Source organism: Rhipicephalus microplus, chromosome 10 (assembly GCF_043290135.1).
Source record: "Rhipicephalus microplus isolate Deutch F79 chromosome 10, USDA_Rmic, whole genome shotgun sequence".
Taxonomy (NCBI): Eukaryota; Metazoa; Arthropoda; class Arachnida; order Ixodida; family Ixodidae; genus Rhipicephalus; species Rhipicephalus microplus.
In genome coordinates this window covers 54,319,047-54,342,898 of record NC_134709.1, presented here as the reverse complement: position 1 = coordinate 54,342,898, position 23,852 = coordinate 54,319,047, and the positions used below count along the sequence as shown (strand labels likewise).

The 23,852-nt window shown below is 49.9% G+C and overlaps 1 long non-coding RNA gene across 1 annotated transcript in view; it reads right to left on the bottom strand.

The window, feature by feature from the left end:
* LOC142774395 (uncharacterized) overlaps positions 1-23,452 on the bottom strand; it is a 40,078-nt gene extending 16,626 nt beyond the window's left edge. The window contains exons 1-2 of the long non-coding RNA XR_012886377.1: positions 23,344-23,452; positions 4,330-4,393 (exon numbers count right to left, since the gene is read on the bottom strand). This is a non-coding gene — a long non-coding RNA (uncharacterized LOC142774395). The remainder of the gene's footprint in view (positions 1-4,329; positions 4,394-23,343) is intronic.
* Positions 23,453-23,852: the final 400 nt, after the last annotated feature.

Here is a 23,852-nt window from a genome sequence, read left to right as displayed (position 1 = left end):
GGCGTCGTCAGGCCACCTTCAGTAAGTGAGCTTTTGCCATCAGGGCTTTGCCTGGTTGACATTGTGTTCGGAAAGCTCCGTCGCGGCGTCGTCGTCATCGGAGGATCTTCGGTAGTTCGTCGCACAGCAACCGCACCTCCACCGGTTGCTGCCCTTAGTTTCCCGAGTACGGGCTAGGAGACCGGCCTTGCGTTGGGCCGTAGTACTGCCGGCGGTGCTGTGACATGCGGCGGCTGGGCGACGGCGAACGGGAAGGACTTCGGGGTGTCCATTGAGTTCCTGTAAGGTAGTCGGCGATGTCACGTGGCCGTTCCCCTGGCTGCAGACGTGGTGCACCGACGGCGAAGCCACGCAGTCCCATCTGTCGGTACTGGCAATGGCGGTAAGTGTGCCCAGCCTCGCCGCAGTGGTAGCACAGTGGGCGGTGGTCAGGGGTGCGCCAAACGTCGGTTTTCCTCGGCGCACTGCGCTGGCCCGCTGGTGAATGGTAGGTCGTCGGTGGGGGGTTGTGGCGGCGGTGGTGTTTGGCGACGAAAGTGTGACGGGGCGGCGTTTTGGCGTGGACGGGGAGGAGCGTTGTGGCGCACTGCAGCGGCGTAGCTCATAGTTTCTGGCTCGGGCAGCGGTGTTTGGGGAATCCGAAGTGATTTCCGAACTTCTTCTCGCACAATGTCGGCGATCGAATCCACTTGAGGGTGCGCCGAAACCAACAGTTTACGCAGGTCTTCCCGCACGATCGCTCGGATCGTTTCACGCAGGTTTTCGGAGTCACTGGTTTGAGCAGCAGTGCATTCTGGAGTCAGGCGACGATTATACTGTCTGGTGCGCATGTCAAAGATTGTTTCGATGGTGGTCGCCTCGGATACAAATTCTTGGACGGTGTTCGGTGGATTCCTCATTAGTCCCGCGAAGAGCTCCTGTTTGACCCCTCGCATGAGGAAACGAACTTTTTTCTCCTCAGGCATGTCTCGGTCAGCGTGACGAAATAGGCGGGTCATCTCCTCTGTGAAAATTCATTTGGTAGCTGAACCCGGGTCTCTAGTAGAGCAGCGGCCCTCTCTTTGCAAGCGACGCTCGCGAACGTTTGCAGGAATGCGCCGCAGAAAACATCCCACGTTCGGAGCGTGGACTCCCGATTCTCTAGCCAGGTCCTTGCGGTGTCTTTTAGGTAGAAGTACACACGACGGAGCTTTCCTTTGTTGTCCCAGTGGTTGAGGGCGGCCACACGGTCGTATGTTTCTAGCCAGGTTTTCGGGTCTTCAAACGATGACCCATGGAAAATTGGTGGTTCCCTGGGTTGATGCACGACCATCGTGGGCTGGGACGCTGCGGTTGTCATTGTCGCTGCAGTCGCTGTCATGGCCTTGGTCTTCCGCACCTTGTCTTGTAGAAGCCCGTACTCCGGTGGTAGCCCTTGCTGTCGGCGGCTTGTTCGCTGTTCTTGGTTGGCGTCGGTGTCTTCTCCGCGACGTGGGCTGGGTTCACGGCTTGATGGCGGCGTCCGGTACATGAACGAAGCAGCACCTCCACCAGATGTCACGGGGTCGTGACGTGGCCGAAGACAGGAGACTTCGTGTTGGGATTTAACTGTTCATTTGAGCGAACCTGTGCCCAGTAAACGGAAAGTCCAATTACAGCAGCAGTCTCGCACAGATAGCAGTCTCGGCCTGATAGCGGCGAACGGAGCGTCGGCCTTCGATCAACAACTGACAAGCGGCGAAGCGCGTCGGCATTTTATACTCTTGCCGTCGAATGTTCTAGCGTTATCACTGACGGTGGCGTAGGTTCCATAACCATCTGTACCGTTCGCACAGTGAGCGTGATCTTATCGAAATGATCTACTACAGTCTGGAACCTTCTCTAAAACTGCAGGCGCGGTTCGCGCTGAGAATCGTGTGGTGTTTTGGGACGATAACAAAAACTTAAGAAATGGAACGTGGCAATATTCATGCGCAAGTGGAATAAATAGTGTAAAGACATGTGCGCTCAAACACACCAAATTACAATGTTAAACATGTGAGAAGTTTTATATCTTTACTTATACTTCAGCTATCCCCAGATACAAGTTCAGTTCCAGAGGTCTGGCGGATCTACAATCTCATGCTTATCTTCAACAAAGGTAATTGATCATTTAAAATAAATTTTCTTTCAATATCCATCATCAGGGTCTGCGTCAAACTATTCGAGCATGTTCTGTACTTTCGAGTCCGCTGGCTACCAGGCTGTAGTGTCGGACAAGAGATAGCACGTCCGAAACGATTTATCTTTATTAGAACACCTGAAAACGATAGTGATGTCTACGTGCCCTCGAGCCAGTGGCAGCTCGTGAGAAGAATGACTATGATGATGAATTGGCTCTGCTGGGGTCTTGAAGAAGTTAAAACATCTTCCCACGCTTAGCAGTTGACGTCATTCATCTTCGAGATGAATGGCGAGTTTCACATGAGTAGAGCATCTGAACAGGCCGGCTGGCATCTACTACGACGGTCCAACGAGGAATACATGAGCATACCTTTTTGTTCCAAAATTCTTCGGCCCTAGTTGAAGAAAAGCCGTAGATGTATTAAACCTGGGTCATGGCGTGAATAGGCGCTGATTCCTGAAGCCAAGCTAGGCTGTCGATGAAGAGTTTCTACTTTCAGGTGTATTCAGTTCCTTGAAGTTTTTTAGTCGAAAGTTCGTTCGATGATATCGGCTCCCTTTTTCGCTTTTTATTTCATCTGATCCAGCATGCCGCCGATCGTGAAACTTTGATGCGTAATGTCAACTGCTTTTTCACAGCTACTCTTTCCTCTGGTGCTTCCGTCATATATTATGAATAAATATCGTGGGGCAGTTTTCGTTTGTCCTGACCCAAGGCTCCTTCCTGGCAACGTTGAAGAATCACGGTTTCATTTTGTTTCATGCCACTCGGTTCTCTCTGATGGTCTTCCTCAACCAAAAATCTTAATTTCGGCAAGTTCATCAGATCGTCGTTGCCTGAGTAGAAGCGCAGACTGAAGGCTCTATTAACGCGTTGACTTTGACCATCCCGTTCTTCACAAAGGCTTTCCTCAGTCAACCTTTGATGTCTCTTGTACGTGTGGAAACTGTCAGCTGACCCTTTACTGAGGTACACAAGACTGACTTTTTGCGCTCTTCGCCAAGTGACTGTGGTTGTTGAACTTTTCCTTTCTTTTCAGGGCGTTTCATGGATGAAGCAATAACATTTTCAGGTCGATTTCATCTTCGGGAGGATAAATATATAGCATCATTTTTTGTGATTTCTGTTGAAATTCTCTGAATTCAGCTTGTTGCTCAAAATATATTCTACATCAGCTCTGACATGCACATTTTCTGGATTCACAATTTCTGTGTACATCCAATATAGCTCGCTTTTCAATGCAAGACACAACATTGGCCATCTCAAACTCTAGCTACTTCAATCACACTTAGGTCCGCAAGAGACAACAAATATAGAGCTGTACCTTATTCAAAAGTTTGATACATTCCAACCAGTAGGCATAAACATGTCTAAAGGGGTTCTTGAATACATTTGGTGTAGTAGATACACAAAAAGCAATACGAGTTGAGCCAACCATCTCGAAACTTAAAACCTACTATTGTTTACTTCTGACAACCGTGGTTGAGCGATGATACATGTAAATCTTCATGACCCCACTGCTTTTTTATTTTATTTTTATTAACAAAACGTCTGTTCCCTCATCAATCCTACAATTCATACAGCACCCCTCCTCCACTTTTCCACAACCACAATTTCAACGTTGCCTTCTTCCTCTTTTTGTTAAGATGGAGAAAGGCGTACGAAGCGTAAGCACACTAGTGCTGGAGAAATCACTTGTGTTTTATGCTTGAGGAAGACAAGTCAATTTGTCTTAACACCTGTTTACTGATTTTTTCATCGCAAGCTTCCATCTCTCATTTGCAGCCGTTTTTTTTTTCGTTCGAGTGTTATTTCTCGTAACTACAAGTGTTATTTCTCGTGACATGTAGACTTTTATTGTTACATTTCAGTGTTTTACACATAGCCGTTGTTGCTTGCAGCAACACCACTACTGCGCTGCTGAGCACGTCGTTCAAAGTCCGATTTTTACGGAGGAAAAAAAATAGCTAAGAAGGACAGTTTCGCAACATGACAGAGTTAAAGAAGGCTAATAAGTTAGATATGCCCACGCCAAACTTCACTTTCACCATTTTTCCTATTCGGGTGGAAAAGCTCCAGCTTGGTAGCATCGGCGAGCAATTTCGCTTTGTCACTTTTTTGACTTTGTGACTGGAAATATGATGTTTACAATGAAAGTAATAAGGAAGTTTCAGCATAATACTCACAAATTTACGACAATTTATTGATCTCGCTGCTGCAGGTTCCCCATGAGCACCGTGGGATGGCCAACTGAAAATGTACAAAGAAGTTTTACAGTGAAAGCTGTTTTGAGATCACAATAAGGGTCGCGGGCGCCGCAGTTGTCTGCCGCTGCCACTACTGGTGGTAGTAAGCACTATTAAAGCAAATACAAAAAAGAAGTAAATAAAGACCATCCAGAACACAATGAAATTCAAACGCCGGTCTCCTGCGTGCCAGCACTGTTTTCTACCACAGAGCCACCCCGGTGCTTGAAACTTCATTTCAAACTGGCCTTCGGCAGCCTTGATATCAGGAAAGAAATCGCGTAAATAATGTTACGTGAAGGGACACGGGAACTAGGCGTTTGAAGATATACTAACACAGCGTCAACGCGCAATCCAAGATGGCGAACAAGAGCTGTGATGATGAGAGCTGTGCCCTACACCAAAATTACGTCGTCTTTCTCGGCGCCTATCTAACTGCTTTAGTCGGACATTATCTCATAACATGACCGCGGGGTGCTGAAGCACCGTCTCTGTGCTTTCTATGATGTTACCGAGTTGTAAAGCTTAAGACGAGATACACTAACAATGTCTGTAGACAGTGAAGGGGAAGAGGAGGAAGACTCGAGCAGGGCTATCTCATAGGTCACATCTGTCAGCTGGCGTAATACGCGGTAGGGTCCCGAGTAGCGAGAAAGCAGTTTTTCAGAAAGTCCAACATGCCTAGTCAAAGTCCACAATATCACAAGAGAACCCGGAGTAAAGAAAAATTGGCGATGATGGGAGCTGTAACGCTGCCGCTGCTGATCTTGCGATGCCAAAGGGCGCTGACGGGCAACTTCTCGTGCTTTTCGAGCTCTGGTGATAACATCGCGGGCGTATTCGGTCGTCGAGTCGACGTCTGTCGGAAAGGGGGTGTCAAACCGTAAAGTTTTATTAAGGCCAAACACGAGATAGAAAGGTGAAAAACCAGCTGCATCGTGGCGTGAGGAATTATAGGCAAACCTAACCAAGGGCAATACAACGTACCAGTTCTGGTGGTCGGACGATGCGTACATACCGAGCATATCAGTTAAAGTCTGGTTGAATCGTTCAGCCAGTCAGTTAGTTTGCGGCTGTAAGGCTGCTGTATATTTATGTTTTCTCTCACAATCTCACGCTAGCTAAACTCAAAAAGATGGACATCCTTCTACGGACAGCTGTGAAGGCGGCTCTTGGCTTGCCTCCACACGCATCTACACAACGCCTCCTTCAACTAGAAGTCCACAACACCGTAACCGAACTCATCGAGGCCCAGCACAGCAGTCAGCTCCAACGGCTCACGCAGACCCGTCAGGGCTGCTCCATCCTGTCTCGTCTTGGCTACCCGATTCCCAAAAAACCCGCACAAGTGCCGCGACATAAACTTGCTTTTACTTTCCGCACACTCATCAAAGTGCCTCCGATTCCACGCAATATGAATCCCTTTCGCCACGCCAGTGGTCGACGTGCCCTAGTTCAGGTTATGACACGCGTCTTTGGTGATGATACCACAGACTTACAAGTCATTTATACTGATGGGGCATGCTATCCAGAGAAAACAGCTATGTGTTTAGCCGTGATGGACGACACAGATGTCCTTGTGGCTTCTGCCACACTTCGCACTACAGACAGTGGTCTGGCAGAAGAGGGAGCTCTCACTCTGGCAATTGTTCACGCTACAACACTGTCACATGGCTTCCCTGTCACTATTGTAACAGATTCACAAGCTGCTTGTCATGCAAGGGCTTGAGGCTGCACATACACATAATATACTCTCTTCTGTCTCATTATCCGCATTACGTCCTGTGCGTATCCTCTGGACTTTTGGACACGCCTCTCTCCATGGTAATGAACGTGTTCCTGTGGTTGCCCGAGAGCTGACTGGCCGGGCTCCTTTAAAGAGCAGTCCAATGCAGACGATGCATCGATAGAACCACTAAACTACAACGCTATGCTGGAGTACTACCGACGAAGCCGTTATACGTATCCTCCCCCTCATATTTCGCTTAACAGAGCAGAAGCTGTCGCTTGGCGGCAACTACAGACCAATTCATTTCCTTGCCTTTATATGCTAAATCGCTTTCATCCGACTCTCTACCCCTCTTACTGCCCCTTCTGTGAATCCGTACCGACAGTGTACCACTCCACGTGGGAATGTTCTGCCCCGGGCGTTTCTCCTATTCTCAACACCACCCCTTCCTCTTGGGAGTCTGCACTGCTCAGCTTACGCTGGCAGGAACAGCAGCAGCTGGTCCAGCGGGCTCGCAGTGTCGAGCAAGGCAATTGAGCCCTGGTCTGAGGGCCCCACCCAAGGAAGGCTCAGTGTATATTTGTTAATAATAAAAGTTGATTCTCTCTCTCTCTCTCTCTCGCAGGTATAAAGCAGGTCGTTGACAACTCGGCATAGGAAATAGTGCCCACAATCTGTGAGGAGTTGGCGTGGGGCGCCATGATGAAGAATGACGTCGTGCAGGAGAAAATCGGCAACGTCTGTGGCTCAGCTGGTGGGTAGAGCCCGTGCTATGCTGCACCTGGTTGTGTAATCCGTCGCAACAGCTTTCCACTTATTCCAAGAAGTGGACGCAGGGAAAGAGCGTAGGAGGTCAAGACCGAGTCGAAAAAAGGTGTCAAAGGAACGTCAAGTGGTTGGAGAAACCCGGCACAGCTCATAGAATGTTTTTTTCGGCATTGACACTGGTCGCATAGCTGCGGACGGAGCGATAAAGACTGGGCCAGTAAAATCGACGCTGTACATAGTCATACGTCCGAGACAGTCTGAGGTGACCGGCAGTGAGAGTGTCGTGGAGCTCGCCGATCACGCTCTACGTAAGTGGGAAGGTACCAGAAGGAGCAATTCGTGCCCATCAGGGCGGACGTTTTAACAGTACAACGTGCCATCCTTGAGCAGGAACAATCGAGTAGACGGATCGAGTGCCCCTCAATAAAGCTTCTCGATAATGTTATGTAAGACAGGATCTCGGCACTGTTCCTCACGGATGCTGCTTGAAGCAGAGAGACACAGGACTTATGGCGCTTAATGTAACGCCTCTGGTGGTTCCACTGGATTCCGAGATAAGCAGTCAGCATCACGGTGTAACCGGTCAGATTTGTAGAACACCGAGTATTTACGCTCTTGGAATTGTAATGTCCATCAACCAAGGTGCTCGGTGGGGTCCTTCAAGGATGCGAGCCAGCTAAGTACGTGGTGATCCGTTGTGACGGTAAAATATCGACCATGTAAATAGGGTAGAAATTTCTCTACTGCCCAAACGAAAGCGAAACATTCCCTTTCGGTGATTGAGCAGTTCCTTTCCGCCTGTGAGAGGAGACGGCTGGCGTAGGCGATAACGCGGGCGCAGCCGCTTTGATTCTGGACCAAAACAGCACCAATTTCATGGACACTGGCATCGGTACGGACTTTTGTAGAGGCGGCATTGTCGAAATGGGCCAGAAAAGGTGGTTTTGTTAGCATTGTAATAAGTGTAGAGAACACCTTGGCCTGCTCAGCACCTCATGTGAATTAGACATCTTTTGTCAGTAGGTTTGTGAGAGGACGGGCTATTTCAGCAAAGTTGTTCACAAAACGTCGAAAGTACGAGCACAGACTGAGAAAGCTGCTGCCTTTCTTAGTTCAGGTCAGAACGGGGAAAATGCACATGGCTCGCACTTTATTGGGATCCGACCGTACACCGGAAGAGTTGACGAGGTAGCCCAACATAGTTATTTGCTGGCGCCCGAAGTGGCACTTTGACGAGCTTAGTTGGAGACCGGCATTAGGAAAAGAAAGCCAGTATTGAGGATAGGTGGTCGAGGTGGGTCTTGGGCGTGACAAAAGCGGTCTTTTCGCGGTCCATGTCGTCGACAGGAATTTGCAAGTACCCTTATCTTAGATCATTAGGAGAAAAATACTAAGCGCCAGGAAGACAATCCAGGGCGTCGTCTATGCGTGGTAGCGGGGAGACGTCTTTTTTAGTGATCTTATTCAGATGTTGGTAGTCAACACAGAATCGCCAAGTGCTGTCCTTCATTTTGACAAGAACTGCAAGGGAAGCCCAAGGAATACATGAAGTCTCAGTTATGTCTCTCGCGAGCATTTTGCTTACTTCTGCTTGAATTATGTGACGCTCGGTTGAAGATACGTGGTATGGCCGTTGATGGACAGGGGAGGCATCGCCGGTAGCAATGCGGTGCGTTACAGCAGTGGTTTAAACTGGCGGACGATCACAAAAATCAAATACGTCTAAGTGGGACTCAAGGGCGTGAAGGAGTTCGTCAGGTTGATGCGGCCAAAGGTCTAACGCGATATTTTTTTAACGTCAGCAGACGGGATTGCTTGCGAAGATCGAGCATGCACGTAGCTACAGTGCCTAGCATCGTTCGAAGACAGAGCAGAGAGAACGCATTCGTCAAAGGAAGTCAGCATTGCGGGGGCAATTTCACGTGGGAGCACTTGTGGACACAGAGCAAAGTTAAGCACAAGAATGAAGGCACAGTTTGCATGTAACTGAATAACACTGTGTGGTAAGGTGACACTGCGAGTCAAAAGAATGGATGTGATGGGCGCGAGCACATAGTTCCAATCGGATACAGATGGTGAGGGCATTACGGTGATGCAGGTCACAGTTAGCGGTGACAAACGGACATGCTCAGCAGAGCACATGCGAGCTCGGGGAGGACTGGGCGGATCAATCGGACACGGTAGCACAAGTTGCACAGTACCAGCTGAAGAGTGGACGAGGGTGGAATGAGTGGACAAAAATTCAAGACCGAGGATCACATCATTAGTGCAGTGAGACATAACACTGAAGAAAACTGAAGTTGGACGGCTGGCGATGCAGTAGCGCGCGCAGTACAGGCCCCAATAATAGAAGCTGTACCACCATCAGCAACACGAACACTGCATCAACACGAACACTGCATGAACGGGCTGGAGTAAGGAATTTTTTAATCGGTCACGAATGTGCAGGCTCATCACAGAACTATGGGCGCCAGTGTCTACCAAGGCTTTAACAGATAACCGTTCACTTCAATGTCGATCAGGTTCCTATTGGCCGGGAGCGTCAACAGAGGAATCGCAGAGCAAGTCGTATCAGTAGCGTCACCTCCAGGAGCTGCAACCGTTAGTTTTACGAAGAAAACCACAGGGCAGAGGATTGTGATGGGGAACGAGGTGGTGGCGGAGACCTGGAAAATTTACGTCGAGGTGAAGGTGAGTGACTGTACTGGGCAGTGGTCGTAGTGGTCGGGTCGTGATTAGCTGAGCCATCACGCCATGGTAGTTCCTGGCCATACAGATGAACTGGTGAGTGGAGGTTGGGGAAGCTTGAGTTTGCCCGAAACGGTGATGTCCAGGTGCTTCGGCGAGGATAGGAAATGTGCCCACTTGTTCACATCGAAAGCGAATCCGCCTGTCGTCAGGCGTCCTCTACGCATTTGGGTTACGTTTACGTGGAGCATGGCGGCGATGATGCTGTGGGTGGCTAGAGGTAGATGAACTGACAGCGTCAGGACGGTGCACAGAATAGACCATGTGAATAACCGCGTTGGCTAGTTCTTGGCAAAAACAGTGTGTATTAGCGGTATGGTCGGCTGACGATCACAGGTTAACAGCTCTACAGTGCCAAAAAAATGTTCTTGTCTATTTCAAGCATGGGTCTCTCCAAAGAGCTATTCTCAGCCGTTAATCTCCACACAACAAGAGAACAATTATTCTTAGCAGGCGGTTTCAATAAGTGAAATTATATACGACGTAGGCTAACAATATAACAACGTTCTAGTTACTATCCTGTAGTCAGCGTACCAGGCAAGCAGCATTTTATGATAAAACAAATTGAAAGGCGCAAGGAGATGGCTGAGATCGTTATTACAAAGCAACAGCTCAATCCACTAAGTGCACTAGTGCACTTAGTTGCACTTAGTGGTTTATTGAGCCTGTTAGTCGGGGTTTACAATGAACTAAGAAAGAGGTTCCTGGTTTTTATATGAACAAAGAAGTTCAGTGCAAGGGTGATGTTGTGAACTCTTCTAGCAGCCATATGTGATGCGATAGGCTCATCTTTAGCCACGCTTTCATTTACGCGTGAAATATGAGGGAACGACAGAATGCGCTAGCGTTTTTTGTTTTTATAGAAGTTAATCTCATTTGTTTCTCCAAAATCGGGTGAGTTTCGTCTTGCCCGAAGGCCGTCGATTCATTGGGTGCCACCCTATTTGTTTCACGTGAAACTTCTGAGGTAGGCATTGCGGATACCGTCAACTGAGAGAAATTACATGCCCAATGCAAAAACCACACGCTGTTTTGATCCCGTGCCCGCGCACTGCCCTTGATTCTAGTTCATTGGGGCCCCGAATGTTCGATAGCTCCCTAACATCGACCCGCTTGAGTGAACTGTCAGGGATATTTCTTCGAGCATAACAAACGCTTCGCCCGTCTCTCGTCGTAGGAAGGAGCATGAAGTGGCACTGATAGTGAACAGGGGGACAAGGCTGCGCCACCCGAGCAGGAACCAAGAACTTTGATCATAAGGGCACGATCGTGGGATCAGGCATGCGTCATCACGACAGACATCACTGAACAGTTATAAGTGTGGCGACGTCACCGCTTAAGTTACATTCACACTACCGACAAAATCGGAATTCAAGACTGCGGATTGCCAACTTTGTCACTGTACGTCAGCCCTGCTTTCATACGCGCTGAGCAAATCACGAAACAACGGAGGCCCCAATCGCTGTTTGGATTGTCGAGGAAACGTCTGGAAATTTTCCCTTGCAGCGTGAATTTTCTGCTGTCGTGGAAATGATGCTTCTGGAGGGATCAGAAACACTCCACGTGCCACGCAACTGATCCGTCCGCGATCACGTCCGTCGTGTGAATACAACCTTACTGGGAATGGTGATGACATACAGCACAAAAACAGATTCTCTTCATAGAGTGACCGTATTTCCTTAAACCCGCGTTTCATACTGTTTGCGTTCAAAAGAGATAGCTGCTAGCCTAATTAGTCTTGTGATTCTTAAAAGAAAAAAAAGAGAAAAGTGAGCGCCGTAACTGTCTGCACCATAGTGCGACACCTCAACAATAGCTGACAAGGGAAGGGGTTAAGGAGGTAATAAAATGATAGCATTAGCAGGTATATATAAAGGTATTTATATATATCTTGCCGGTACTTAACTACGGAGCAGAAACCTCTAGACTTACAAAGAGGGTTCAGTTTATATTGAGGATGACGCAGCGAGCAATGAAAAGAAAAATGGTAGGTGTACCCTTAAAACACAAGAGGAGAGCAGAGTGGATCAGGGAACAAACCGGGGTGAAGGATATTATAGCTGAAATCAAGAAGAAGAAATGGACATGGGCCGGGCATGTAGCGCGTAGACAGGATAACCGCTGGTCGTTAAGGGTAACTAACTGGATTCCCAGAGAAGACAAGCTGGTTAGGGGGACACAGAAGGTTAGGTGGGCAGATGAGATTAAGAAGTTTTCGGGTATAAATTGGCAGCAGTGTCAGCGATGTCCGAATGAATGCAGTCAAGGCAAGGTTCAAATTTAAAAAAAAAATTGCCCGCAGCTTCCCTCGGGGGAACACTGAGGAGGATGCGGACCATATAATTGGTTAACGGGGTGTTAAAGTGCGACTTCCTTGGGTCGATGGCTAAATTGGTTAACGTGGTTCTGAAATTGGGTGTTAAATTGTGACTTACTTGGGTCGATGGCTAAATTGGTTAACGTGGTTGTCGGAGGGGGTGTTAAATGAGTGAACACGTACACACGTATGCGAAAGGGCGGCGCTGGTCGAAGGGACGTCGATCATTGTGTTTGTGGATTCGTTGGAATTCATTTCACCGCGACCTTGAACGTCGACGCGCCGTACAAACCAACCGACGAGCGGCAACTGAGCGAGCGAGCGCCGACCTTGAGTATATATACAGCACGACGGCGCATGCACTGTCAGCTGTTGAATGTTCTCGAAGCGCGACGCCACATGCGCGTCCACTGGAGAATCAGGAGAATTGTAGATGTCGAACGCGGTGTGTAGAGGAGGAAGGGTGCACAGATGGTGGAGGAGTGAAGCGCGCGCGGTGTGTAGAGGAGCAAGGGATGCACAGATGGTGGAAGAGTGGGCGACGGCGCGACGGCGCATGCGCGCGCGTCAGCTGTCGAATGTTCGAGAAGCGGTGCGGACGGCGCGGACGGCGCACTACAAGGCGCGAGTATAAGATGCTCCGCATCTAAAACTGTATTGTGCTAAGGTACAGGTGAATCGGCAGTGGTTACATGTATAAGGAAACTGGACACGGTGCAGGAGCTCGATCGGATACGTCCGACGCCACTCGCGTCTCGGCTCACTCTGCGGTGCGTTGCTCTGCGGTTCCTGCTCGAATCTTGGCTCGTTCTCCCCTCTCTGGCAATGCGTTGCTATGCGGTCCCGGCTCGAAGGCTCACTTTTCGTTTTTTGAATGTTCGTTGAACCAATGGGCAACCGCGTAGAGTGGACGCGCTCAGGGCTCGGAGTCCACGTTAACGCAGTGCAGCGTTTCCCGAGCAAGCACGGAGACGCTGCCGGAGAAGCAGGCGCTGCCGGAGAATGAGACGCTGCCGGAGAATTCAGCTGTGCGAACTCGAGTGCCCCTGAAACGGCCCTCCCGAAAATTGCGCCTGTCCTCAGGCGTGCGTGTCGTTAGATGGCGATGGTTCCGTAACTTCTAGGAGCGGCTCCTTATATCTACGAAGCTGCTCCACGTTGACGATGGGTACTCTTTGGATCTCGGCCCTGTTTCCTCCCACGAGGGCCGTTATCCCGAACGGACCTTCATAGTGAGGGTCTAATGTGCCTCGAGCGCTCAACTCAAGCAGGACGAGGTCCCCCGTTATGAACCTCGGAGTTCGCCGCTTCTTGTCGTATCGGACCGTTGTTTTGCGCTGACTCTGCAGTAGCCTCTCTCTTGCCTCCGCACGCACCCCTTGCCAAGTCGTGTAGTCTATGAGACTCGTCGATGTCTCCCTCGACTGAGGCGAGGTTGAGCTCTCCTGGCAGTTTTGGGTCGTAGCCGTGCATGAGTCGAAATGGGCTTTGGCCACTGTGATGATGCTTCGTGGCGTTGATTGCTAGCGTTGCTCGGGGTAGTTCCTTCTGCCATTTGTCCTTGTTGTTTAGCATTTTGCGTAGCACCTGTTTCAATGTTCGTACCATTCGCTCAATCGGTCCGTTTGATTGTGGCCAGTACGGTGGGGAGTTCTGATGAGCAATTCCCAGTCTGTGATGCAATGGGTTGGTTTTCTTGTTCACGAATCCCTTGGCTTAGTCCGTAATAATGACGCTGGGAACTCCAAATCGCGGAATCCACCGGTTTGTCATGAAGTCAAGGTAGTGCGTGGACGAAGTGCTCAGTACGGTTACGGCGTCCATGTATCTCGTGGCGTGGTCGATACACACGAAGATGTGGTCTCCCTTCTCGTTTAGCGGACCCATGTGATCCAGGGATATCGCCGTGTTTGGCTCAGTAGGAATATCGCGTGGGATGAGGCGACCTTCATTCCGTGTCGTGCGGGCGTTGATAGTCTGGCACGCGTGGCAGGACATACTCGCGTATGTCCTTTCTCATCGATGGCCACCAGTACTTTCGCTGGATCAGGTCTCTTGTCTTCTCGACGCCTAGGTGGCCGTTGTCGTAGAAAACGATCATCACACTGCTTCGGAGGGCAGCGGGAATAATCATCCTCCGACAGACCCGTCCTCCCTCGAGAGATTTCTTCACCAGTATGTCGTTTTCGATCTCTTAGTCTGAAGATTTGTGCTTGGCCTCCTCCCGAAATCTTTTGCAGTCAGTATCCCTCTCTTGAAACTCGCGTAGGCGACTGTGTTTGCCGACCACTACTGCGTAGAAGTGGAGGTCTCGGGTCGAAACGCCCTGGTCGAAAGCCTCTGCAGATTTCGACAGCCTCGAGAGTGCGTCAGCAGCTGAGTTATGCCGTCCTGGCTTGTGCTTGACGTCGAAGGTGTACTCTGCTAAGTCGAGCGTCCACCTCGCAAATATGCGGTTGATGGCTCCCTTCTGGACGAGGTATGACAAGCTGAAGTTGTCCGTGAACACTGTAAAACGAGGGCCTCCTCTCAGGTAGACCGAAAACTTCTCAGTGATTGCCCAGGGGAGCTCCATGCACTCGAGCATATTAGAGTGTAGACCACGATCGTGCTCGTTTAGTGATCTGCTTGCGTACTGTATGATTCGCTCCTTTCTGTCTTGAGTTTGAGAAAGCACCGCACCCAGCCCGGTTTGCGAAGCGTCGACGTGAACGTTAGTCAGGCAGTCTGGGCGGAAGCTCGCCAAAATCGGCAGGTTCTTCAAGGCGTGTTTTATGGCGTTGACGGTTGCTTCGTGAGCGTCAGTCCATACGAAAGGAATTTCCTTCGCCAGAAGGTGCCGTAGCTTGTGCGTGACTTTTTCAAACTCCGGTATGAATTTTCGGTAGTGGTTAGCGAACTGCAGGAAGGAGTACAGCTTTTTGCGTTGCGATGCGGCTCGAACTTCTCGACAGCGGCAACTCTGGATTCGTCCAGTGTTCGTCCTTCGGCGAAGATCACGTAACCCAGGAATGATACTTTGTCTTGAATCAACTGGCATTTCCGGAGATCCATCTTCAAGCCGTTGATCACGACTCTCCTGAGTGCTTCGTTCAGCAAATCCAAAGCCTCCCTCACTGTTGTGGCTCCCTGCCCGACATCGTCCATGTGCGTAGCTGCCCTAGGTAAGCCCTCGAACGTGCGACGCATGACTCATTGCATGGTCTGAGGGGCCTTGCAAAACCCAAAGGCCATTCGAAGGTATTCGTTATTTCCGACTGGAGTGAGGAATGCGGTCTTGTGTACGTCGTCCGGCTTCATTCGTATAGTCAGAAATGCTGTCTTCACGTCCAACACAGTGAAGTAAGCCGATCCGTCACACATGTCATAGTCAATAACGTCTTCCATGATGGGCATTGGATAAGAAGGGTTGATGGATTTCTCGTTGAGCTTGCGATAGTCGTGTACCATTCTTCGTGGAGTCGTCGGGTGGTGCGGTTGGTCGATGACTATCGTTGGAGCACCGTACTCGCTTTCGCTCAGCCTTATGATGCCCTTGGAGAGGTAGTCATTCACCTGTTCTCGGATGAACTTGCGATTAGCCGGTGAGCACCTGTACGGCCTCGATGACACTGGTATATTGTCCCTGAGTTCGATGCTGTGCTCGGTGTGAGGACACACGCCCAAAGTGTCGCCTTTGGAAGTGAACGCTTGGTGATGCCTTAACAGAATTGCGTGAAGTTGTTCCTTCTCTGCCTCGGTGGCATCCTTCGTTATCTTCCGTGTGGCGTCTTCCACTAGACTCGTGAAGTCTTCGTCGGGTGCGGGACATTTCGTGTTGAGGCGCACGTACCCTTCGTCTTTGGAAACACTCTCGCCCGATTGCCGGCAGAACGTCGCAATAAGCGTTTCCCTGGTGCGGTGTGGTGTGCCTTGTTTCGGGGGTGGCACTTCGGACGATGAAAATTTTCCGGAGCGCTCGACTGGATCGATAGTCACATCGTTTGACGTGTGAAACGTTACGTCGACGTTCGCGACTCGTCACCAGTCTGACCCCAGAATCAGGTCGATGCCGCTGGGCAGTTCCGTTACCACGACGTCCTCGAGTCGCACATTCGTGGTGCCCAGTGTCACATCAAGCGTTGCAGTGAGAGTTGGGCATATGCTGCGGCTGAGAACTTTAATGTTCTCGCGCAATACCCATGCGTGCGTGGGAATGTCGTCCGTCAAGACATTGGCACTCATGATGGAAAAGTTGGCGCCACTGTCAATGCACACGCGGACGGGTTGGTTGTTAGCATTACCGGACACTATTGGTAATGTGCCCCCCGTCGAATGCAAAAAGCAGTTCGCTTGCCTAGGTGACGTAGTCCCTGTTTCGTGGCTGCTATTGTCCCTCTTCGCTCGTTTTTCGCCCACTCTGATCGTTGCTGGCGTTTTTGGCTTTCTACAATCACGGAACCGGTGACCGATGTCGCCGCAGTTGAAGCACGAACGAGCAGAGATGGGCCGCGGGTGTGGAGCTCCCGAGAAATCGCTGCGCGGGTTGGCCTTCGGCAAGTTGGCAGAGCTGCTGGCTGGCACCCGCTGGTTCGGACCCTGACCACGGCTCGCTGTAGACGAGGACGGTTTCTTGTCGTTCTTGGCACACACGGTCGTGCGACGCCTCGCTTCGAGCAAAGCCGCTCTGTCAATGAGTTCGGTTACTGTGCCACACAGCTGCGCTGCGAGTGGGTTGGCCCATATGTCGTCCTCAATGCCGCTGAGAATTAGGGAAATGCGTTCTTTCTCTGCTAAACGGTACGGCGCTTTGTTCAGAATGGCGTTCTTCGAGTACATGTACTCGACGATGGTCTCGTGGCTCTGAAGGCGTCGCTTCGTCTGCAGTTCTAGGAACTCCTCCATTGTCAGCTTTCGTTTTAATTGGAGAATGAGCGTTTCCTTCCATTGCTCCCTGGTGTCATACTGTGAGCCGTAGGCGCTGTGCCAATCCTTGGCAGATCCCGTCAAGCGGCTTGCTGCTGTCACCAACGTCAGCGATGGCGTCCAGTGGGCGAGCGCTGCGATTCTCTCCACTTGCGTAATCCATTCGTGAGCACTTTGTTGCGGCGTCCCATCGAACAAGGGGATTGAGGATCACGTGTCGCTTGTGAAATGAATCTGGATCGGGCTCGTCGTCGGTGGACCTCTCGACAGTGTGTTGGCGAGCAGGACTTCTGTGTTTACGAGCGCGGCGAGGATCTGGGCCATGGAAGGTTCTCCCTCGTGCGTTCAAACAGTCGGCGCGGCGGGGCGTGCCGCGTCTTGGTTGGTGCCGTCGTTCAGTGATGGCGGCCGCGTCGAACCCGAGGACATCGTTATGTCAGCAGGGACGGAATGGTGCAGCCCGAGGGTTGGAGTCGTCACCCGTTCCGTTGGCAGTGAAGCGTTCTGATGGGTTTCGTGCAACGTCTCACGTTCACTCGTGGTCGAACGGTAAAGCTGGGCTCGCAGGCTCCTCAGTTCAGCGCAAAGCCTCGCGTTGTCGCCGGCCAGTGTCTCCAGGTGCACCTGCCTGTCGTCGTCGTATGCGGCCTGGTCCTTCGTTGACGAGTCCGTCGACTCTAGGGCTTGGTGAGTGATGTTGTCGCGGATGATTCTTGCGATGAGCTCGTCCTTTCGTCTAGAGCACCGTAGACCTCGTGCTCTCAGCTCGTCGACGAGTTGCTTTTTCGTTGCATTGGCCATCGTGCTGTGGTCGAGGGTCGTGAACACGCTTTCGACGATGGTCGTTTCGGAGTCCCGAGACGATGTACGGCGCGGCGTCGCTCCTTCTCGTGGCGTCGTTTCCTCCTCCGCATGCGGCTCGGTCGATTCACATCCCGTCGGCTGCGCCATGTCAGCGATGTCTAAATGAATGTAGTCAAGGCAAGGTTCAAATTTTAAGAAAAACTGTATTGTGCTAATTTACAGGTGAGTCGGCAGTGGTTACAATTATAAGGAAACTGGACTCGGTGCAGGAGCTCGATCGGATACGTCCGACGCCACTCGCGTCTCGGCTCGCTCTGCGGTGCGTTGCTCTGTGGTCCCGGCTCGAATCTCGGCTCGTTCTCCCCTCTCTGGCAATGCGTTAGTATGCGGTCCCGGCTCGAAGGCTCACTTTTTGTTTTTTGGATATTCGTTGATCGAACCAATGGGCAACCGCGTCGAGTGGACGCGCTCAGGGCTCGGAGTCCACGTTAACGCCGTGCAGCGTTTCCCGAGCAAGCACGGAGACGCTGCAGGAAAAGGAGGCGCTGCCGGAGAATGAGACGCTGCTGGAGAATTCAGCTGTGCGAACTCGAGTGCTGCTGACAGCAGCAAGCACAGGACCAAGTTAACTGGCGAAACATGGGAGAGGCCTTTGTCCTGCGGTGGACGTAGTCAGTCTGATGATGATGATGATGATGATGGTGGTGGTGGTGGTGGTGGTGGTGGTGGTGATGATGATGATGATGAAGATGATGATGATGGTGGTGGTGGTGGTGGTGGGGGGGAGGGGTGATAAAGAGAGAATGGAGAGAGCGAGGCGCAGGGCCAGCGAACGACGGAAGTAAAGAGTAGATAGGAAGATGGACACGGTCGCAGGAGTTCGAGGACGGGTCACCACTCAGCGAGAGCTTTTGTCGGCGTCAGGAGATGGCGTAGGTAGAGCCTAGCCGGCCAGAGCTGCGCTGTCATCGGAGATTGTGGGGGCTCAACCGGTCGGCACGAAATCCAGCGAATAAGTACTTTTTATGAGCGTTAGAATCCACTGGTGGCATGACACTTTCCTGCACGCCAGCCACCGCTCACGCAACACTGTCGTTCCCTTTTTCTTACTTCGAACGTCAACTTTTCCCTCCCACCAACGGAATCGCATCTTGAAGTTGCGGTCGCACTGGTAGAAAGCGGGCCGTATGGGCGTGCACCGCCTATACAAGCCTCCTCTCGGTACCCAGCGATGCGCTGTCTACCCAGCCAGCACCAAAGTCGCATAGCAAAACAAGAGTGGGAATTCTTCAAGCACGCAGCATCATCACGACAGGCAGAGAGGGGTGGCACAGGTAAGTGAAAGTATGGGCGCTTGCTATGATGCCAGTGGTGTGAGGAGGAAGAAAAGGTGCAGCCCTGATTCGTGGTTTACTTGCGTGGCAAGCCACGGCAGCGACAAGAAAAGTTCAGAGGGTGATTTGGTTGACAAGTGGGAAGAGTTTCTGCATTGGCATTTTTGCCGTTTTTTGCCTCGAGTCTGGACACACCAAAAAGGAATTGTGATAAGTTCAGGAATACAGTAACCTTTTGTCGAAGAATATTCTGACCGAAACTATTCGGGGCTCTCCATAACAGTGCCTAGGTGCATTTCAGACGCTAAAAGCTACGAACATTCAAACCATATTTGAAGCACTATATGGCCGAAATTTAGCATTGCTAAGAGAAAGTACAATGTTGTCACGCTCTAGCGGCTGTAGAGACAAGAACAGAAGAATAGCGAGACAGACACGAATGTGTATCGTGATCGGAGGGCTAAGACCCCTCATCTTTCTCTTCTTCGCCCTTTTGGGCTTGCCGCGGCTTGCGGCTAAGAACTCCAGGTGGCTTTATTCCTCCTCTCAATGAAGCATTGACTTGATGCTCACACACAAGGGTACAATAAAGGGGTCCATTAAGAACAAATCAAAACAAAAAAGACGATTCTTACAGCTTGCAGTGAGTATGCGCGTGAAAAGAAATGTCGTGTGTGTTCAGCAGTAAGAAAAAACTAGCACAGTTCAGAGTGTTCTCAAGAACTAACCGACAAGCTCAAAGACAACAAAAAGGTTGCTGCACAGGCACAATAAAGTGAGTGTATAAGGTATGACATGGTCAGGCTCTGTGCGTGATGAGCGGGGCTGGCGAATTGCCGAGCCTCCATCTAGAATAACTTCAGAGTTGACCGCGTCCAACCACCGTAATACTTTTTAGGCTCCTTAGTACTTGCTAAGATGTTTGTTGCTGAGACCTCGTCGTCTAATGAGTCCAAACCTGAACTTGGTCACCAGGTTCATTGGTAGACGGTGGATATTGTATCTTCGTGCATCTGTACATTCCGGTGTTATGTGCACGCAAGCAAGTTGACTAAATTCCTCGGCACGCTGAATGTAATCCTCGACGCCAGAAGCCAACTGCTCGTGCTCATAGATTTCTATAGGAATCATGGCATCTAGCATGGTTTGAACGTTTCAACCGTCAATAAGCGGAAGGGTGCGAATCTTGTCGCTTCCTGCGCTGCTGTGCTTTGCGCAGACGTTACGTACAGCCGGAATACGACTAGGTTCTATGCTGTCCCTCGACATGTATACAGATCATATCCGCCAGTGTTTTGGTCATCCTTTTTGCCAAGCCGTTCGTCTCGGGGTGGTGTTTTACGGTGGCTTGTGTAACTGAGTTTGAAGATGTCATCCAACAGTTTTCCTGTAAACGCTGTCATTTGGTCAGTGAAAAGTGACGGGGCACCATCACGAAGCACAATGGCATGCATAAAAATTTGGCAACTCAGGATGCTGTCCCGCAAATTGATTTAAATTTGCCAATAACCCTTTTGAAGTCAATTCAGGAGAAGCGATTTGCTCGCCTCAGCATGTATAGAATATCATCCATCCAAGGCAACGGGTACACGTCTTTCTTTTTGACGTTATACAGCTTAGTATAACTGACTCAGAAGTGAAGTGCACCATCCTTCATTTTTACAAAGAAAACTGGCGATGACCATGGGCTGCTTGAGGGTTTTATTATTCCGTCTTGAAGCATTTCTTTCACCTGTGTTTGAATCGTGCATCGTTCAGTTAGTTCAAAGTGGTACAGCTGTTGCCGTATAGGATAAAATTTTAGCTTCATGTTATGCTGCCATCGCCTGTTTTCGTCAGAAATCGTTGGACTTATGTCAATGCTGCAGGGAGGTGCTTCGGCATTGTCGGACGCCAGGGAAGCAAAACACTCCATCACATTGATTACTGCGTCGGCCTAGATGATGGCAGAATCCGGGAGAAGGTGTCTGCCCTTGTAGCATAAGTGTGTAACAAGAATCTCACTCTTGGAGGTCTGCTAGGCTTCGTGCTATGCAGACTCCTTGGAAAAGTTTGGGGATCGATTGCTTCTCACGACCATCACACCGTATGCTAATCCGATACACGCCACTTGATCCACAACACTTACGCGCTGGTATCATGAAGGCATCGTTCATTACGCGCAGACGTATTCGATCATGGCTGCTATCATGCGCTGGTGTTGATCTCTTTCTTGAAAACGTGATAAGGCGTTGTCGAATGCCGATGAAAGCACCAAGAAGAAATTCCATGCCTCTGATCAGGCCACGAGGACACTGACGAAGAATGCTCCAGCTGACAATAAAAGCGTAATAACGAATTTATATTCATGCCGTGGAAACGCCGAGTCATGTGACGGTGTGCCCACCGGCAGTGCTAATTGGCGCAAGGTATCTTCAGGGAGGTGGACATTATTTCACTTATAAAGAAATCCAGAACCATGTCTAATAAAGCACTGATTTCATGATCACGGAACAGCACTGAAATGTCAAAGGAAATCTTTGCGGAACCAGCTGGTGACGTAGTCGTCGGAAGATCGTCGATTCGCGCAAGCGTCGATGTCGGTGAAGGCCATTAGCTTTTCCAGTCTGAATGGTCTCGCCCCCAAAGATTACTGGGGTTAGTTTTTTCTGGGCATGGGCTAGGTGAGCGACCCTGCGCCGTGCTCGAATAGGTACGGCGACTAGGAGAAAATCGACACGGTGTTGGGGAGCGTGATTGGTGCAGGCCTAATGAGGTTTCGCACTTCTGAGCAATATAATCTTCGATTTCAAGGGCTGACTGACCCATTCTGGGTGGCGGTGAGCTTACCGCAAATCTGCAAAATCGAATTCGTCGGTACTCTCACGGTCTGAATACGTGCAGATTATTGCGACAGTGGAAGCAGAGGTGACGTTGATATGGCACACACCAGACATGTCATTTCCGAGAGGACAGACGATGGGCTTATTAATATGGGCCCACTTGGACCATCTGCAGCATGGCTGTGGCTGTGGTGGAAAGCGGAATTTCAAATTTGATAGATTACCGCAAAACTTGAACATACGACATGTGGGGGAATGCACTGGGTGATAGATGATCTCTCTTAAAAGGCGGTTCTCTTAGGGCATGGTGAGCTTCATTTCGGACAGCGCTCGACAACGTGGAGGGTGGAGACAGGGAAAGCTTTTAAAGTTTGTTTGTTTTTGTTCATCAATACTGTCAACCCCACGCAAGGGGTTTCTATCCCTACTTGGGGTTATTCACGTGTCTGAGCGTATCAGCTCTCGGAAGAAATTCCTGTGGCCACTGAAAGCTCTCGAGTTGTCCGTAGTTGAGGCACCGTTAACATGCCGTTCATATGATTTGGCCTGTTGCTGAAGAGTGATATCAATGTTGATGGCTTCAGTGAGAAATTCTAATATGGTCTTCGGGGACTGCACACAAGCCCACCGAACAGCTTCTCTATGTCCTCGACATGCACTGCAATGCCTTAATTCACCATTTCTATGCGGGACAGGAGATCGCATTCAGCTCGCTCTAGATAGCCAGGGCAAGTAAACGCCTCAATGAGCCCATGTCGGAAGCCTTTCTATGATGTCAATTTACGTGCCTGGCTCTCGTACCAAACACGTGCACTGTCTAAGAGACTGAAATAGATGTACCGCCGTTTCCTAGCGTCGTCCCTCTGGTTGTGCGCGGCAACAAACTTGTAGTGAATGAACCAATCTTCGACAACTCTCGCCCAGCGCCATGAAAGGAATTCGGCGTTTTGATGTCAGCAAAGAGCAATAAAGCGGTACTGTGCCATCCGTACCGGTCGAGTTCGTTTCAGTAGAGCTTGTTGGAGCAGGCTGCCTTGGAGCATTTCTAACTCAGGGGCTTGTCTCCGGATACTTCCGCTGGCAAGGTGCATAGTGGTTACCATCAGTACGTTGATTTAGCTCTGTCTATGCATAGGGATACGGTTCATATATTACCCACCCGCTTCACCAGTTTACCACGCACTATAGGGGCCGTAGAGAAAGAACAAGAACAGTGAGACAGTCCCAAATGTGTCAACTTCCTTGAATCTGTGGTTCACGCCCACGCTGGGGTATTAGTCGGGAACCATACTGTTTAATGAAATTTTCTCACTAAAAGTTGGGAATGATCTACTTAAGAGAAAGAATAAGGATGAAACAGCTCAAACTTGTATCTTGATCGAACAACTAAGACTCCTTTTATATGTCTTGTTCGCTATTTCAGGCTGGCCTTGGCTTGCCGGCGCAGAATACTGAGTGGCTATATGTAATAAGTTCTAGAATAAGTCAAAGCTTGAAAAAAAGAAGATAAGAAAATATTTTACTTACCCAGCGAAACAGAGCATGCAAACTAGCAATATTATTGCATACCTCCTCATGGTATTGGTATCAAAGAAGTCAGGCTGTGAATCTGAAAATTACCCGACTGATTCTTCCGCCATTTATAGTACTCTTTACGTTGCCTTCAAAAAGTAAAAAAACTTGAAAGCCGTTCGTTTTGTTGTATAGCTTCAAGCTTAGTTGCTGATTTCATGAACGCGTGACATTTGCAACGCTCTTTCGTTATGTAAGTGTGAATACATATACGGCAGATGCCAGGGCATTTATCAACGCTATTTCAGGAGAAAATATACTGCTAAACGACGTTGCCAAAGTTTCAATGGCGGAGAAATGCTAGAGGATGTGCGCTTAGAGCAAGGGGCACAAATTTCTGTCGCTTTACAATACTAAGTCCCTATTTATTATTTTCATCGTTTTGGCACATACAGCGCCAACATATAACAAAATATTCCAAAAAGAGAGCTAGAGCGCAAGAATCAATGTTCACTGAACTTAGA